Here is an 18875-nt window from a genome sequence, read left to right on the forward strand (position 1 = left end):
CATACGTGTCAATTCTGTCCTAGGGGTACACAAACTAACGCCACTCCTCGGGTTAGAGGGCATAGATGCATGCTTTTAGCAAAAGTGTCTTTTGGGCTGCCTACACACGAATTTAATTAATAGATCCAACACGGTATTGTAGCCAAAAGATGTCTCAATTGAGCCTCCGTCCCCTACTTACAGACGCCTCCAATGTCTGTCTTGTTTGCAGACAAAAATTACTACTCTGACCAGTTATATGAATGTGACCACGTGTTAAAGGCCTGCAGTGCGGAACGCTGCGAGATATGCAGGAAAACAGTCAGTGAGGTTCTGGAAGGTACCCACAGGGTTCAAATGGTTCAAATGGCTCTGAGCACTATGGGACTCAACTGCTGAGGTCATTAGTCCCCTAGAACTTAGAACTAGTTAAACTTAACTAACCTAAGGACATCACAAACATCCATGCCCGAGGCAGGATTCGAACCTGTGACCGTAGCGATCTTGCGGTTCCAGACTGCAGCGCCTTTAACCGCACGGCCACTTCGGCCGGCTACCCACAGGGATATGCGGAGCTATGCCAACTTCACTGCGATGGCCAGCTGCGCTAGGTTTCTTGACTGAGGACAACGGCGTTTACATCCCGATCTAGGCGCTCTCACAAATTCTCGATTGGGTTTAAGTACGGGAAGTTTCGTGCTCAGGGGAGTACGACGAACTCATCTTGATGCTCTTTGAACCAGGCACGTATACTGCGAGCCGTGTGGAACGTTGCATTGTCCTGCTGGTAGATGCCGTCGTGCCGAGGAAAATTAAACTGCGTGTAGACGTGGCCATGGTCCCCAAGGATACATGCATGCTTTGTTGATCCTTTGTACCTCGATTGGGTTTAAGTACGGGAAGTTCCGTGGGCAGATGAGTACGGCGAACTAATCCTGGTGCTCTTCGAACCAGGCACGTACACTGCGAGCCGTGTGGCAGATTGCATTGTCATGCTGGTAGATGCCGTCCTGCCTAGGAAAAAGAAACTGCGTGTGAACGTAAACATGGTCCCCAAAAATACATGCATACTTCTGTTGATCCTTTGTACCTTCCAGAATGACGAGATCACCTGGGGAATCCAAGAATGAATTCTCCAGACAATATGGCCCCTGCACCCACAAGGACACTTCCTGCAGTTGTTGCAGGGCGTTCGCTTTCAGATGTTTCACGCAGTATAGGACAGTGGCCACTGGATGGAGCTTAGAACGTGATTCATCTGAAAACACCACTTGTCGCCTCTCAGCGGAAGTCCAGTTGCGATACTGGCGTGCAAATTCCAGCCTTCGACGTCGATGAACAGGAGCCAGCTTGGGTGCATGACCTAGGCGCCTGCTGCAGGTGCCATACACAGCAACGTTTGCCACGCGGTCGTTGGGGAGACGCTGTTGACAACTCCTTGGTTAGTTTGGACGGTCAGTTTCTCAACAGTTACACGGCTGTTCGCCGTACGTATCTCCGCAGCCGTCGTTCACACGTGCCATCCATGACCTTTGGTGTACGAGAGTTGCCTCTGCGTCGGTTTTGGATAGTGCCAGTTCGCCGTAGCATTACGTGAACAGTTTACAAACATAGCCATTCCGGAAATGCTGCTGCTCTTGGCCCAAAAGCCAATGATCAAGCCCTTTTCGACGTCAGATAAATCGCTTCATTTCCGCATTACGAGAAATGACTACACCGTTTTCTGCATCCCCGGCACGCTTTCATACCTACCAGTATGTGGTCGTTGCACATTGGTTTAGACCGTAGGCGGTTGTCACATTAATGTGACTGGACTGTGTATGTTTCCTTTCTTTCCTGCGTTGGGGACCAGAACCATGTAGCCCCGTTTGTTATCTACATACGCCCATTCGAGTTTCAGCACCTCTGTGCTATTGTCAGTGGATATTTGTATTCAGTTCTGTAAAATGTAGACCTCTTTTAAGTAATAATTATTCCAATGAAATTAGGCCTAAAACATTTTTTGTCTGGTGTTGTTAGTGTTTTTTCTACATTATTGGTTAAAAACAGTCTTGGCTGCCATTTAAGGTTTTTTATTTTTCAACTACGCGTTTCATCTTATATAGGCATCTTCAGGTTGATCTTAATTTGGTATTTCTTAGAATAGTACTACTACTTGAGCCCCATCTTATTCTATTACTCGCTCCTGTGAATGGGAACGCGTTATGCAGGTCTTAGAGTCACTCACGTCCGTCTAGAAAGTTTATACTTTTAACGAAGGCGATGTTGACCTGATGTATTCGATGATGCCCTTTGGCTACATTGTCTAAAGGATCGTTCTAAGAAATACCAAATTAAGATCAACCTGAAGATGTCTAAATAAGGTGAAACGAGTAGTTGAAAAATAAAAACTTTAATCGCAACCAAGACTTTTTTTAACCACTACTGTTAAGCACTGGTTTGTTGTATGCCAAAGATGGATTGGAAGAATTTTTCTGCATTTTTCGGTCGTGAGATCTTCTTCACATGGTTGTTTATTGGTAGCTTCTCATCAGCAGTTAAATGTAGAATGAAGGCTTTCGCGACAGGGTGACATGGCTGTTGATATACTTTCCGGGATGTGAGGTCGTGGTCCAAGAACTTTTCTGCTCCGTACGTTTCCCCCAGGACTGCGCTGGACTTCCTCAGAGGCGCTGCTCCGCTGAGTCTTACCGACTGACTGGTCGGGTGTCTGAGAGCGACTTATATATTGTGAGAAAGGGGGGCGTGGTTCAGGTGACACGTGATGAGCAGTGATAATCCATAGCAAAGATAAGGTTGACTATCGATTACCACCTTGTCAAAGATAAAAATTGTTAGCAATTTTGTAGAGCCTCTGTCCATATATCGCTAAGTTTCATAGCCTCCTCTTTCCTATTAAAATTATCGTGAAGTTTTCGGATACCGACGTTTTATCTACAACGTTAAATTACTATCCACGGATATATAGAGAAGCTATAGAAATTTATAAACATCACGATAATTTTAATAGGAAAGAGGAGGCTATGAAACTTAGCGATATATGGACAGTGGCTCTACAAAATTGCTAACAATTTTTATCTTTGACAAGGTGGTAATCGATAGTCAACCTTATCTTTGCTATGGATTATCACTGCTCATCACGTGTCACCTGAACCACGCCCCCCTTTCTCACAATATATAAGTCGCTATCAGACACCCGACCAGACCCCGCCTCCTGTGTCCTTTCCTTTAGGCACCCTCCCTCCCTCCCTTCCCTTCCCTTCTCTTTCCTTTCCCCCCTCCCTCCTCCCCTCTCCCCCGGGCTTCCCCTCCCCCTTCCTCCCTCCCCCTCTCCTTTGCCCATGGCATCTCTGCTCTCCCCTCTCCCATTCCCCTTCCCCTTCCTCTTCCTCCACCTCCTCTCTTGGCAGGTCCCCGGACTCGTACACGCTCAGTGAACATTCGCGCGCCGGAGATTATCGCCATCTGTGTGTCGTGTGTGTGCCTCGATTTGTGTTTAGTGTTCTGTCACCGTCACGCATCAACTGTTCACGCGTGCCGTCGCCGTCATCCGTGTTCTGTGCGCCATGTCACCAAGTGTTTCCTGTTTTTTCGAGTCCAGCGTGAACGGCTTCATGTTTATTGTTTTTTAAATCTCCTTTTTTTGCCCGCCGTTTTTACTGTAGTGTCTGTATGACCCATATGTCTTGTTATTGTTCCACTTAAGGCTGAAGAGCAGCGTACTATGCTGCTGACAGCCCGCCTGTATCAGGTGATGAAAATTACAATAAAGGAAAGAAAAACCCGACCAGTCAGTCGGCAAGACTCAGCGGAGCAGCGCCTCTGAGGAAGTCCAGCGCAGTCCTGGACGAAACGTAAGGAGCAGAAAAGTTCTTGGACCACGACCTCACATCCCGGAAAGTGTATCAACAGCGGTTAAATGATTTTACTGTTACTTTGGTTGGCGACTTAACATATCATTTCGTCTATAAATGTAATTTTGAAGCGCGAAAGTATTTTGCTACTACATTTTTTGATTACTTACAGTTAGTTTCGAAACAGCCATTGTCATCTTCAATCTGATCTGTTGTGAACATTCACACACAAATTGTGGTGTCACCGCCAGACACCACACCTGCTAGGTGGTAGCCTTTAAATCGGCCGCGGTCCGTTAGTATACGTCGGACCCGCGTGTCGCCACTATCAGTGATTGCAGACCGAGCGCCGCCACACGGCAGGTCTAGTCTAGAGAGACTGCCTAGCACTCGCCCCAGTTGTACATCTGACTTTGCTAGCGATGGTTCACTGCCTCCATACGCTCTCATTTGCAGAGACGACAGTTTAGCATAGCCTTCACCTACGTCATTTGCTAAGACCTAGCAAGGCGCCATGTTCATCTTCAAGAATGTATTCTGAACAGATAAAATTGTGAATCATGTACCGTCAAGAGCGACGTTCATCATTAATGGATTGAAGTTAAGTATCAAACTAATTACGTCCGCTTTCTGAATTCTAATTCCTTGTCATGTTCCAGACCTCACGTCAGTATGGTCCTTCCCTCCTCACGCCAGAACTGCGTGAGCTGAAACGCGTGCATTTCGGCCTCCACTAGTAACACGGTGTTGGCTCTTCTGCCAGCACAACACAAATTAAATCACGTTTTGCAGAAGTCCACTTCCAGGTTACACATACTCACTTTACAAAACCGTCTCTAAGGTGTGTGATTTTAGGTTTTCCTGGAGTAGGAAGATTTTGAATATTTCTTGGGTACTCAGTCGTGTGGTGTCGTTTATAACGGGCAATGTTTCAGCAAGTCGACTTTTTGCCACCTTCAGGTGTTTCTGATCACTGTCATCCGTTGGGCACCGCCCTTTGTACTCTCTCCCCCACACCAACCTCTCCATCTCCCAGTCGGTAGCCTCTAGCCAGCCGGCTCATGATCCGATGTCCTCAGTCCCGTTGCCATGCGCCTAGTCAACCGGCAAGGGGTGGGGGTGGGGGCAAGTGGAATATACAATGATGTGACAGAAGTCCTGAGCTGACGACACGCACATGTGGGTATTGCGGTAGGTAGTATCGCATAAACATGGGAAAAAGACACTGTGTATTGGCAGATCTGTCACTAGTACTCAGGTTACGCCTGTGAAATGGTTCGACGTGTGGCCACACAACGGGAATTATCAGACTTAGAACGCGGCAATCGTTGCGGAATTCAGCAGTGCCAAGCGTGTGCCGGGAATACCAAATTTCAGGCAGTAACTGTCACTACGGACATCGCAGTGACAGACAGTTTTCATTCAACGACGGAGAGCAGTGGCATTTACGTAAAATTTTCAGGGCTAACAGACAAGCAACACTGCGTGAATAGCCGCAAAAATCAATGTAGGACAGTGCGGCGAAATTCGGCGTTAATGGGCTATGGCAGCAGACAACCGACGTCAGTGCCTTTGCCTCGAATGAAAAACAGTCCACAGTTGCACTAAATTATGTTTATTTTAAACCTTGACCATAGTTTCTGCTATAATAACGCAGCCTTCTTCAGACGTCCTAAAAAATGATCAAAATAACATCTAGACCAGTGATACAATCTACGCACAAACTTCAAAATTAGGTAAGTCATAACATATTACTGACATACACACAAATAAATGAAAAATGTCTTAGCCCAGCGGCTGCGTCAAGACCAATAAAATAACTTTAACAGACATAAGCCTGTTTCGAACATAAGTAAAATTACATATGGCACCGTATGTCCTCCGCGACGACCACTGTTATACTGGCCGCACGGTTGTCAAATGTGCTGCACCCCGCTCACCATAGGTGGCGTTCACCACAGTGAGTTACATCGCACCGTTTATCGGGCAACTAGTGAATATGTACGACAATAAATTAATAACAAGCCTACATGTGCGCCGGCCGATGTGGCCGTGCGGTTCTAGGCACTTCAGTCTGGAACCGCGTGACCGCTACGGTCGCAGGTTCGAGTCCTGTCTCGGGCATGGATGTGTGTGATGTCCTTAGGTTAGTTAGGTTTAAGTAGTTCTAAGTTCTAGGGGACTGATGACCACAGATGTTAAATCCCATAGTGCTCAGAGCCATTTTTGAACCTACATGTGCAAATGACGGACCATATACGATTAATACGAATGTCCCATAGATGAAATATTGCTGCATTCGATCATTAGCCCTATAAGCTATCAGAGCGTATAATGTAAGCTGTAGTTATATTTGCATATGAGAGTCTCATTTCTGAATCATGCATCAAATAGTGATACGACAAACTTTGTTATATGACATTGTTAATGTTCTACCACTCTAACGATCGTATGCAACAGTATTTCATCTGTTGGACATTCGTATTAATAGTTTATGGTCCGTCCTTTGCAAATGTAGGCTTGTTATTAATTTATTGTCGTACATATTCACTAGTTGCCTGATAAACGGTGCGATGTAACTCACTGTGGTGAACGCCACCTATGGGGCGCGGGGTGGAGCACATTTGACAACCGTGCTTCCAGTACAACAGTGGTCGTGGCGGAGGACATACGGTGCCACATGTAATTTTGCTTATGTTCGAAACAGGCTTATGTCTGTTGAAGTTATTTGATTGGTCTTGACGCAGCCGCTGGGCTAAGACATTTTATTATTGTGTATGCCAGTAATACGTTATCACTTACCTAATTTTGAAGTTTGTGCGTAGATTGTATCACTGGTCTAGATGTTATTTTGATCGTTTTTAGGACGTGTGAAGAAGGTCTAATGTCCCAACAGCAAATACCCTCTACCACGCACCAATTAATCATTTTCATTCAAACCATCCACATTCATTCACTTTGAAAAAGTTATCTGATCTGGTTTTCTCGTAATATATGCGGCGACAGCTCGTCGACGCCAAAGTATTTTCTAGTGCACTTATTCTTTGAAATAACAGAGATGCATAGATGCATTCTCCATGGTTGTTAGAGTGGTAACTAGGACAGCTTTTGGAGTATCTGTTGAGGGATTGACGTGTTTCTGAGAGATACATATTCTGATTTTCTTCTCGCTAAAGCGAGCCAATTAACATTTGTGCCGCTAGCGATGTTTTTTGAAGAGAAAGAGATTGTAAAAGGAAAATAATTAAGGCGTGGAATCACCGGAGATCTGGACATGTAATGGAGATGGATTTAATACACGATTTCCTCCATAAATAAGGTTTGTGACATTTTGATTCTGGAGTGAATGAACGAATGAGTTTTTTTCTGAATCGTTTGTTGATCACGTTGGCCCCGTAATTAGTGGGGAAGTTTCAGTTGTGTCGAAGAGAGCCTGCAATCACTGAGTCTGTGTTAAATCGTCCAAAAAGGCTTCGTACACATCTGGAATTCGCAATCTTTCGTAAAAGGAACAAATTGTCCAGTAATAATAAATGTAAAGATCTCTTACAGCAAGCCAGCCGCTGATTACCAAGACGAAGGACTCCACCAAAGATTCTATTTGGCTGATTTCACGTAATGAAATATTATATTAAAAATTGTACATAGATAAAGGAGAGAAAGAGAGAGAACGAATGTAAATAGAGATAATACTAATAATCCTCCATTAGTCTAATTTTTCGCCTTTCTTATCACGGATCAGCCAAGAACTGTGAGGGCCTTACTTTGCTGTATAGACTTATGTGTGAAAGTGAAGGGATCTTAAAGACAACAGATACACGTCTATACAGACAAGACATTACACAGAGATAGCGGCCAGCTGCATTGATAATCTATTCTTAGATTAAAGAGACGGCAACTTATTATACGAACATTAAAATGTTAAAAAGGCTATATTATTATAGCAGAAACTGTGGTCAAGGTTTAATATAAACATAATTTAGTGCAACTGTGGACTGTTTTTCATTCGAGACAATTTCGTAACTGTTGCTGTTGTCGCTGCCCCAATGAAAGTAGTGAGTGCCTTTCCTGACAGCACGACATCGCCTGAGCACCTCTCCTGAGCTCGTGGGCATATCAGATGGACCTTAGCCGACGGGAAACCACGGCCTGGTCAGATTAGTCTCGAATACAGTTGATAAAAGCTAATGGTAGGATTTGAGTGTGGCGCAGACCTCATGAAGCTATGGACCCAAGCTGTCAACAAGCTGGTGTTGGCTCCACAGTGGTGTGGCTGCTTTTACATGGAATGAATTGGGACTTCTGATTAATGACTGGAAAATGTAATGTTCGGATACTTGGAAACCATTTGTAACCATTCATGGACTTGATGTTCCCAAAAAACGGCGAGATTTTTATGGATGACAATGCGCCATGTCACTGGGCCATAATTTTCCGCGGTTGGTTCGAAGAACTTCCTGGATAATCATGAATGATTTATGTGACACAATGGAGAAGTCACTTCATGCACTAAATCCTGCACTCGAAACACTTTCGCAGTTACGGACAGCCATAAAGGCAGCATTGTTCATTATTTCTGTAGGGAACTGCCAACGACCTTGTTGAGTCCATACCCCGTCGAGATGCAGCATTATGCTGAGCAAAAGGTGGTCCGACAAAGTATTCGGAATTATCCCATAATATTTGTCACCTCACTGTAAAGGGCGGCGGCAGGCGGGAAACAACCAGTCATCAGTAACACCTGAAGATGGAAAAAAATGGTTCAAATGGCTCTGAGCACTATGGGACTCAACATCTGTGGTCATAAGTCCCCTAGAACTTAGAACTACTTAAGCCTAACTAACCTAAGGACATCACACACATCCATGCCCGAGGCAGGATTCGAACCTGCGACCGTAGCGGTCACGCGGTTCCAGACTGAAGCGCCTTTAACCGCACGGCCACACCGGCCAGCACCTGAAGATGACACGAAGTCGGCTTGCCGAAATATAGCACCTTCTGGACGACAATACCCAGATGAATACCTGTGAAATGTTCAAAATCTTCCTACACCGAGAAAATCTAAAGTCACACATCAAGTACATTTAAGGGAAAATGAAATTAAGAACCGTGGCAAGTTTTGGAACAGGAAGGAGTACCTTCTGGCCTCCCTTGGTAAGGCGCCAAGAGAATTGAAGTATACTATCTTCATCGAAGATCGTTCCTAACATCAGAACTCCACCCACCTACCAGGTCACCAGAAGAGCCAGCGTGAGCCTAGTCAGGGGAAGGACCTGGTACACTGGACGTAGACGGTGACTAGACCTCAAGAGAATTCTTCGTGGAGTTGGCGTCGGCAGCACTCTCCCATGACTCGTTGGAGTTGGTAGATGCAATTTGCTTGTTTCAAGCTAACAAATCACGGTTATCGGCTCCTGCAGGCAAGCCGCTATTAAGTGACTATACTACATTGAGGCGACAGAAGTAATGGGATACCTCCTAACACCTTGTCGGACCTTCTTTTGCCAGGCGCAGTGCAGCAACTCGACATGGCTTGGACCCAAAGAGTCGTTAGAGATCCCCTGCAGAAATATTGAGCCATGCTGCCTCTATAACCGTCCAAAATTGCGAAAGTATTACCGGTGTAGGATTTTGTGTACGAACTGACCTCTAGATTGTGTGCCATAAATGTTCGACAGAATTAATGTCGGACGATCTGAGTGGCCAAACCAGTCGTTCGAATTGTCCATAACGCTCTTCAGACCAATCGCGAATAACTGTGGCCCAATGACATAGTGCATTGTCTTCCATGAAAAGCTGGAAATGGTCTCCAGGTAGCCGAACATAATCATTTGCAGTCAGTGACTGGTTCAGTTGGACCAGAGGACCCAGACGATTCCACGTAAACACAGCCCACACCATTGTGGGGCCACCATCAACTTGCACAGCGCCTAGTTGAAAACTTTGGTCCATGGGTTTATGGGGTTTTCGTCACACTCGAACCCTACCATCAGCTCTTACCAACTTTAATCGGAACACAACTGACCAGGCTATGGATTTCCAGCCATCTAGGGTTCAACCGAAACGGTCACGATCCCAGGAAAGGAGCTGCAGGCAAAGGCGTACTGTTAGCAAAGACACTCGCGTCGTTCGTCTGCAGATAGCTCTTTAATGTCAATTTTTGTCGTACGGATACGTTCGTTGTAGGCCCTAAATTGGTTTTTTTTCTGTTATTTCGTGCAGTTTTGTTTTTCTGTAACACTGGCAACGCAATGCAACAGCCGAACATCTCCAAGAAAGTGAGGGACGTGCTTAACTGCCTCCAAGAAGATTCTGACACAGTCATCCTCCCAGCAGTCAAAGGGAATTCTAAGGTTCTGCTTTTAAATTGGGCCTGTACCTCCGCCAACTCAAATATTTTAGAATTTAGTTACCGGAGTGAAGTCTGTGGCCCAGATTGGTGTTAGGAGAGGCGCAACAGAGGATGTGGACTGAATGAATTTTAGGAAATGTAATTTACATATAGTGGTTTGGTAGTAGCTCTATGCTGTATGACTGATTTGAAAAAAAAAAGGAAGAATGAACTTGGACTCTCGACTGAATGATTGCGGGTTGTGCTCATGTAATGAATAAGAACTACCATTGTAAATTAGTAATTAAATCACTTCACTATCGCATCGCTGCCATATCTGCTGGATCGAAGTGTTGCATCTTCCCTGCTAGATATGCTGAAAAATAAAGGTCATAACACAATGAATAATGAAATTAAGCGTGTGAACCGGTTAACGGATAAGAAAACACCACTTGAGTAACTCAAAGTAAGTTATTATTTTGTGAAATTACTACAACTACAGCCCACGATGCTACACGTAAGAAGCTGAAGGCAGAAATACAAATGCGCACAGCCATACTTCTAGAACTTAGTCTCTAGCAATTTTATTTTTAACAGTAAGGTATATCACCAGACCGAAGGGCTAGCCATGGGACATCCCTTTGCCAGCATTATTATTGAGATATTCCTTAATCATCTGGATCACCAGTTTTTCACGAACAGCTCTGCAATGGCCAGAAAAATTCTCCACTGTTATTACTACGTGAATAATGCCATTTTTTTTCATTAAAGGGGATCAAATAGACGTTAACTAGGTAGTGGGGGAAAGACTGCCATTCACCGAAAGATTAGATTTGCAGCTGAGCACGAAAATAAAGGAGCCATAAATTATCTCGATATTATGATTAAAAGAAAGGCGGGAAAACACCGTTTCGGCTTGTATAGAAAACCTACCTGTGCAGAAATTACTACTGATTCAAAGTCTTGTCATCCTGATAGACTCAATGTCTATTTTAGATCTATGATTAGTAGATTACGGAAACTGCTACTAAGCGAACAACCGAGGAGCAAATGAAAGGTTGTTATAAAATAAGTTGCAATAAGTGACGGGCATCCGGTTTCAACAGTATCGATGTTGCTACAGGAAAATAAAAGGCAAAAACAACATAAAATGTGAAGTAATACGTTAACAGGTGAAGAGGAAAACAAGTAAGTCGCTTACAAGCCCATGAGGTATAAGAGACTTACGTCTTATAACAGTTAGACAGTTCAAATGGTTCAAATGGCTCTAAACACTATGGGACTTAACGTCTGGGTCATCAGTCCCCTAGACTTAGAACTACTTCAACCTAACTAACCTAGCACATCACACACATTGGTGTCCGAGGCAGGATTCGAACCTGCGACCGTAGCAGCAGCGTGATTCCGGACTGAAGCGCCTAGAACCACTTTTTTTCATTTTGTTCGATGTATTTTTTTTTATTACAGAGAGCACGCAGCCCTCTGACCGATCACGCTGAGCTACCGTGCCTGCATAATGTAAATGTCGTGTAACTAGGGCCTCCCGTCGGGTAAATTCGGCCACAGTGGCCGGCAGTTAGACAGTTTCGTAGTGCCAATCAGCGTATAGGTTTTAAGACTAACATTTTTCACTTCATATTGAAGCACTACTCGAATAAAACTACCTCGAAATTCACGGCAGCATCTCTATGTAAAATGAAGACTAGATACTGTCCAAAAGCTTATGCAGGTGAAACGCGCACAACGTTTGGAACGCGTTGCACAGAGCACCCCTCAGTAAACAGTAATAAAAAGACATATGGTGAATATCGTCTAACATCGAACCACTCTGCTGGAAAGAATGATACGCATCTGGAAGTGCTACACAATGAACCTAAGGGACACCTCGTGACAATGTTGGAACAAATTGGTTTTACGTGGCAATCCGTCAAATAAGCAGAACGATATTATTAAGAGTGCACTTTCTTAAAAAGTTTAAAGGCGTCTGCCAATCATGTTCCTCGACCCAACGCTCTTTTGTGCAGTAGACCCCGGCCCCCTCCCCCCAATTCATCCTAAGTAATATATGGCTATCAACAAACAGGCGTGCAGACCGGCTTCCGTACACGACGTAAGACATACGCGTCGTACAACGCCAACAAGTAGAGCCAAATGCAATTGACTGTAATCGTCACATTGTGATCCATATAATTATACTTGTTTCAGGTAGTTCCACTCTTATAATATCTTCTTTTTATATCTTTAATAGGTTTATACTTAATCGTTTTATATTTTTAATGTTTTAAGAGATTTAATTCGGTTTTAGTTACTTCACTTAATTCCATTTTTACGTTTTTGCTGTCTTATTCCTTTCATAGTACACACAGACGTTGAGCCGCTGTCTTCATGTCTTAACGATAATTTTTATTTAATTTTACTTTTTATAAATGTAGCGTAAGACAATCATGCTATACAATTTACCAAACTGTTTTGTTGAACGCAAATACGTTATGCCTATGATACGCCTCCGACTCACCCTCCCCTGCCTTCTTTAGCCCTCACTCCCAATCCAACTCAAACCAGTTTTTCACCCTTCCCTGTCCTCCCCTTTTCCCTCCTTTCCCCTCCCTCCTCGACTTACCTACTTAAAACATGGATTACAGTAACATACCACTGATACAGTTACATTGGTAGATTCAGCAGTTACGTACATTACTTTTAAATATTTGCAGAATAAAAGACTGTACACATATAGTTTTATTTTGATTTTAGATCTGAAGATAATCCAGGGAGATCGAAACTAGTCATACTGTAACTTTTTTAACTGTGACCAAGTTATTTTTCTTTTCTTCCAAGTTTTATTTCTCACATAAAGTATCTCATATTAAAAAACGGAACATAAACTTACTTTGTAAATAATAGTTTAAATTATTTACACATTAACGCTTGAATTTGCAGTATCTACATTGTGAGAGTACGCTTTTTGATTCTGGCTCAGAGCACATTTGGACTTAACACGCTTTCTACTTGTTACATATTTTTCTTTGTCTTTTTTGTTAAGCCAGCCCTGAGCACGGTTCTTGTGTAGTAACTCTATGCTGTTTCTGCCGTCTCGTTTGCGCTGTGCTTTTCATGATTCTGTATGTTGTAATGTTCCGTAATAATGAAGTACCAGTAAACCCCCAGGCCTTCCTCGTATCTCCTCGACATCACGTACTATGTAGTAACCAGCAGTAGCGTTTTTTTTTTTATTTTGGAATACTGTATCTTGTCCGGAAGCAGTGCATCTTCTGCAGCTATTGTTGAGGCGATGTCCTCATTATAAAAGGCAGTTTTTCTGGTCTAGTCAAGCAGGGAGGCAACCCGCCGGCTTTGACCAATGCCGTAATACATTACTCACAGAGATTAATGTCTTCACCTTCAGCCATAGATAGTAAAACAGTTCTGTGTTCCGGATAAGAGCTATCATTGTACATTAAAATAATTGAATGTGATTTTAAAAAAGAGATCGCTCAAAATATTCTGCGTGTGCATTTATTTAAATAATTGGTTGTTTGAAATTCATTCGGCACTTAATTTCATTCTTAATGATATTGACGTAATCTGGATTATTAGTTTCTTATTTTTGGACAATTTTTAGTATCTCATTTTCGTTTGTAGGTATGGATTTATCTGTTCCGATGAACCTGGATGATTTGAGAGAGGCTATGGTTATAGACATGCTGGCCACGATTTGTTTTTTACAAATGTGTGGTCTCGTTCCCGAGTATGTTCGATGTCGTGAGTGCGGCGAACATATGCGCCTCACAAGTGTATCTCTTCGCCGTACTCACGACTTATTCGTATGGCGCTGCAGAAAAGATCGGTTGTGGCGGTCCATTAGACGAGGGACGTGGTTCGAAAAATCTAAGCTCGCCTTGAGAGACATTATGAAAATCACGTACTGTGGGTGTTTCAGATATCCTGTGTGGCTGTGTGTCAATGAATGTCGTGTGAGTAAGCGTAGTTGTGAATTGGTACTCTTTTTGTAGGGAAGTTTGTGAGGAATACATGAAATATAGGGAGCCGTTAGGGGGGTCGAGTGCTATGGTCGAAATTGACGAGTCGCAATTTGGCAAAAGGAGGTACAACAGGGGCGAACCTCCGGTGGGATTATGGGTTAGGGGGGCCGTAGTTTCAGGTCAAGAGTGTGACGATGTAGTGTTTAAAGTAGTACCCAACCGAAGTAAGGAAGTTTTAGTCAGCTTAATTGAAGATCACGTTGCAGAGGGTTCCTTTGTAATTTCAGATGGTTTTTCTTCATATAGGGATTTAGGGGAAAGGGGATATCAGCATCTCGTAGTTAATCACAATATTGAGTCGTAGTTAATCACAATATTGAGTCCAGATCGTTATCCACAGCGGCTTGAACAACTAGCACAGGGGTATTGGTCAGCTGTGAAATGTCTTGTATGGAAGAGGAAACGACGGATTTCCACACTTCAAAGTCACTTAGACGAATATTCATGGAGGCGCAGTATTCCCCTAACATATCGACCGTTTAAATGTTTTGTTGAACGTGTTGGGCAAATGTACCGTCCGAAATATGTTAGCTAATTTCACATGAGGATAGGGGTTGGGGTGGTGGGGGTGAATGTGTGTGTCTGTGCGTGTTTGTGTGTGTGTGTGTGTGTGTGTGTGTGTGTGTGTGCGCGCGCGCGTGTGTGTGTGTGTGTGTGTGTGTGTGTGAGTGAGTGTTTTCGTAATGTTTTGTTTGTTGTGTATGTGGGTATGTGATTTTTGTTGATGTCTTTCTAGGCGAGCTTCGGTTCTTTTAAGAAGTTCCCGTGTGGTAAGATCAGTTTTCCATTTTTTTTTCTTTTACTGCATTTGTCTATTTTGACGTATTTCATTGTTGTATTACACCATTATGTATGTTTTCGTGTACTCCAGTACGTAATAGAAAGTACTCAGCTGTCGTTCTTCTTTCGTTTCCCAGCACTAGTATCAGTACGATTTTTTGAAATCTCTACTAGCAATATTAAAGGCGAAACGCCCGACACAACTAAAATTTGTATCCCGTCCTTCAGTTGACCTTTACACTGACACTACGTATTCGAAAAGAACGACATATGTAACATTGATGAGATTTACCTACGTATGTCAACTGGAGAGCAGGATACAAATGTTGTGTATAGCTATATAGCTCAACTAGAGAATGGGATAGTATTGTCACTGCTGTGATCAAAACTATAACTTCCAGTCGATAGTATTAGCATTGAAGGCGAAAAAATTTTACCCCATAGTGAAGTACGGGATACAAATTGTATATGTGTCTTCTTATTGCCTCTTCCCGTAGTTCAACTGAGGTACAGGTTGCAAATGTAACTTACGTCCATTTCCGCGTTTTCGTTAACAGTGTACATATATATAGGTCAACGGAAGTATGGGATACAAATATTATGTACGTAGCTCGTTCTGCCATCGGCAGTACTACTATCTACGTAAGAACAGACTGTTAGTGGTAGCGGGGGCGAAAGAAACAACACATGTAAAATTTGTATCCCGTTCTAATAGTTCAACTGAACAACAGGATATTAATGCTAACGACAACTAAAAAAATCGACTTACGCTAAACTTGTATCCCGTACTGCAGTTAACCAATACAATTCGAATGAGGTTCGAGATACAACCAACATATATGTGACGTGAGGTATTCCTTCGTATGCTACCAATATTTCCATCCATTTTTCCCCCTTTATTTTGTACAGAGATAATACTTTACAAACACGCGATATCCTTAACGTGATAATACTACTTGCCTTGATATATGTAAAATATAGATTTCGTCTCTTGAATTACTTTGTTTCTGAACAGTCTTGTCAGCCGTTTCATCTGTGTAATAAATGCTCTCTAGCCAATTCTGACGTCATTGGTCAAAACCGACAGGCTGTATCCCCTGCTTCACTACACCCAATTTTTCTTCCTTATGGATGGTTTTTCATAGCGTGATAGCCTATTCTCTGCTGCTTATTGCAACGTTCCATAAAGTACATTTGAATGAAAGTATAAGTCCTGTATCGAAGAGTTCGCTGCTTTTTTGTGGTATTTCTTTGAATCATTATATATCACATCGAGTGATCCAGCTTATAAATTCGTTGTGCATGTAAAGTCATATTTGCATTGAACTTATCTTTTTTGTATATTTTGCATTTTGTATGGGATCTCTCGTTAAACTATACTGTTTCAGTAACTATTAGTAACTCAACCTCTGATTCCTTAAACAATCGAGTTCCCACGTATACAACAGCTTCAAACTTCTCATTACCTCAGAAATGAGTCAATCGCTTAAATATAAGGTGATTCAGCTGCCAGTATCAATTCGTTTGGTGCAACCTGCACTACGTCTGTATCAGGAACGGTATCCGGACAGGAGACAGCCACGTAAATCAGGTTACACGATATTTTTGCACCAAGATATACTTTACTTCTGCAACACTTATACAAGTATCTCCAATTTTTCTTCGTTCACAGTCATACAGGTTTTGGATGTCTCTGAAAGACTACTCCACTTATAATACTTAACCTTTCGAAAATTGTTCAGAAATGTTGTCTTATAAAGTGTGTTTCACCATTGCAAACAACGAAATTAACAAGAGATATCAAAATGTAATAAGTGATAATGCTTTTCCTTTCTTTGTTTTGGAAGAGGGCTAAAAGTTACGAAAAGATTTGAAATTATGTGTAAAGTTTTTTTGGAATTAGCTAAGTGCTCTGATTCTCGGATACTGGTAGAATTATAGTCTGGGTAATCTGCAAGCTGCAAGTTACATTGCCTCAATGTTTATACACAGTTCATATTAATGTAACATCACTCATTTCTGTTCTGAGCGCAAGTCAGCACGTAAATATGCCCATAAAGCAATGTCTCCCGACAAGTATTGGTTGCTGGAGTGCGATTTCACCTGATTCCCGACAAGTATTGGTTGCTGGAGTGCGATTTCACCTGATTTCATGCAGCCCACATAATGTAACTGCGATGCATTGTTTTCTTCAAGACAGTTCTCAGCAGCACACTGCAGGGGCGACGGAAACGCTTCTGCAGCGTTTTCGATGGGAAGTTTTTGGTCTCTTTGATCGCCAACCATACAGCCTGGACATAGCTCTCTCTGATTTCATCCCTGCTCACATGGACCGCTGGCTATTAAGACAACTTTTTCAAACAGATAACGAGATTCAGACCACTACAGAGAATTGGCGGAAAGCACAGGCGGCTGTCTTCTACGGCGAGGTTCTTGGAAAGTTGGTACAACGCTACGACAGATGTCCAAACTGGAGCACGACTGCGTAGAGAAGTAGCTGGAACATGTAGGTAGCTAACGGTTGCAAATAAATGATTTTTGATCTTCAAAGTTGTTTCCATTTCGCGACCTGTCGAACCTTACTTTCCGAATAGCCCTCATGCATGGAATATGAGAATCGAATTTATGTAGCCCAGGAATCCTTTACATAGGCATCCTGCAACTGGTTCTGATTGCTCACCTTCATGATGGTTCAAGGGGGGGGGGGGGGGGGGGGGGACGAATGTGAAATTGGAATACTTTGAAAAAGCCCTATAAATTCCAGTGTTTTCAAGACACTGTAACTAAATTTGGCATATTTGTTAAGAAATATTATAAGCAGACATACGTAAATTTTCCCGATTATTGACATTATAAGTTTTTGATTTTATGACACTGAATTTTGTTAATCAAAGTGAGTACAAATTTTCTTTTTGCGAAATCAGAATAAAATTACAGCATTTTTGTACAAAACTGATATACAATTATTACAAATATCTGAAAAATCTGTAATATATTTTTTGTTCGATTTTTCCAGCTTTCCAAATAACTGTGAAACAAAATGCACCATATTTCAGGACTTTTGTTTTGCGTTAATGCCTTAGCATTGTATTAAATGAAAATTGCTTCCACAGAAGGTTTCACTATGGAGTTGACTAGTAGCATACCAAACATAAGTAACGTCAGTGGTTTGTGAGAAATAAGTGCATAAAGGTCGCACAATGTAAGTTACAGAAAACCTGAATCAAACCTATGATAGTGTTTGTAGTAGGCCTTAACGTATATGGGTGAATTAGTGCAAACCATATGCATATTCCTCTCTGTTCTCAAGCAGTCTTTTCCTCTGTTGTCTTCTTTGGCTAACATGATTTTCAAATTGAGTAGTAGTAATATCAGGTGCCATAATTGTACCGTTATAGATTTCCTTCAATATGGGAAAGCTTATGGGTCAAAATATAGCCCCTATAGAGTTTGTAGTTTGACAAGATTAAGTCACTTAAAAACAAAACAAGCATCACATGCTGCTATTTCAACAGCAGTTGTGGAAACTAACGTTGTCTTGAGACATCGTTTGCGTGTCAGAGAGCTGTAACTTTCGTAAGGATTTTGAGGTTTTCCTTGCACACGCTTCTGTGAAGTTCTAGATCTGCTGTACACATCTAAATATTGGTTATATTGTTTTTAATACAGCCCGAGGTAAACTGTGCTTGTGTGAATAGTTGGTGCCATCGTGCTCAGCTTCCTTGTACAGTATTTGCACCACGATATGTGGCACTGTATTACTGCACTAATTTTCAAGATTCTGTATGACATCGAGAAAAACGACAGTTTCTAACCTTTTTAAACACTTTACTGGAACGAGGCGTGTTGCAGATTGCAATAGTACATCTACACACAACTCTCGTAAAAGTT

Source organism: Schistocerca piceifrons, chromosome 2 (assembly GCF_021461385.2).
Source record: "Schistocerca piceifrons isolate TAMUIC-IGC-003096 chromosome 2, iqSchPice1.1, whole genome shotgun sequence".
NCBI classification, from domain to species: Eukaryota; Metazoa; Arthropoda; class Insecta; order Orthoptera; family Acrididae; genus Schistocerca; species Schistocerca piceifrons.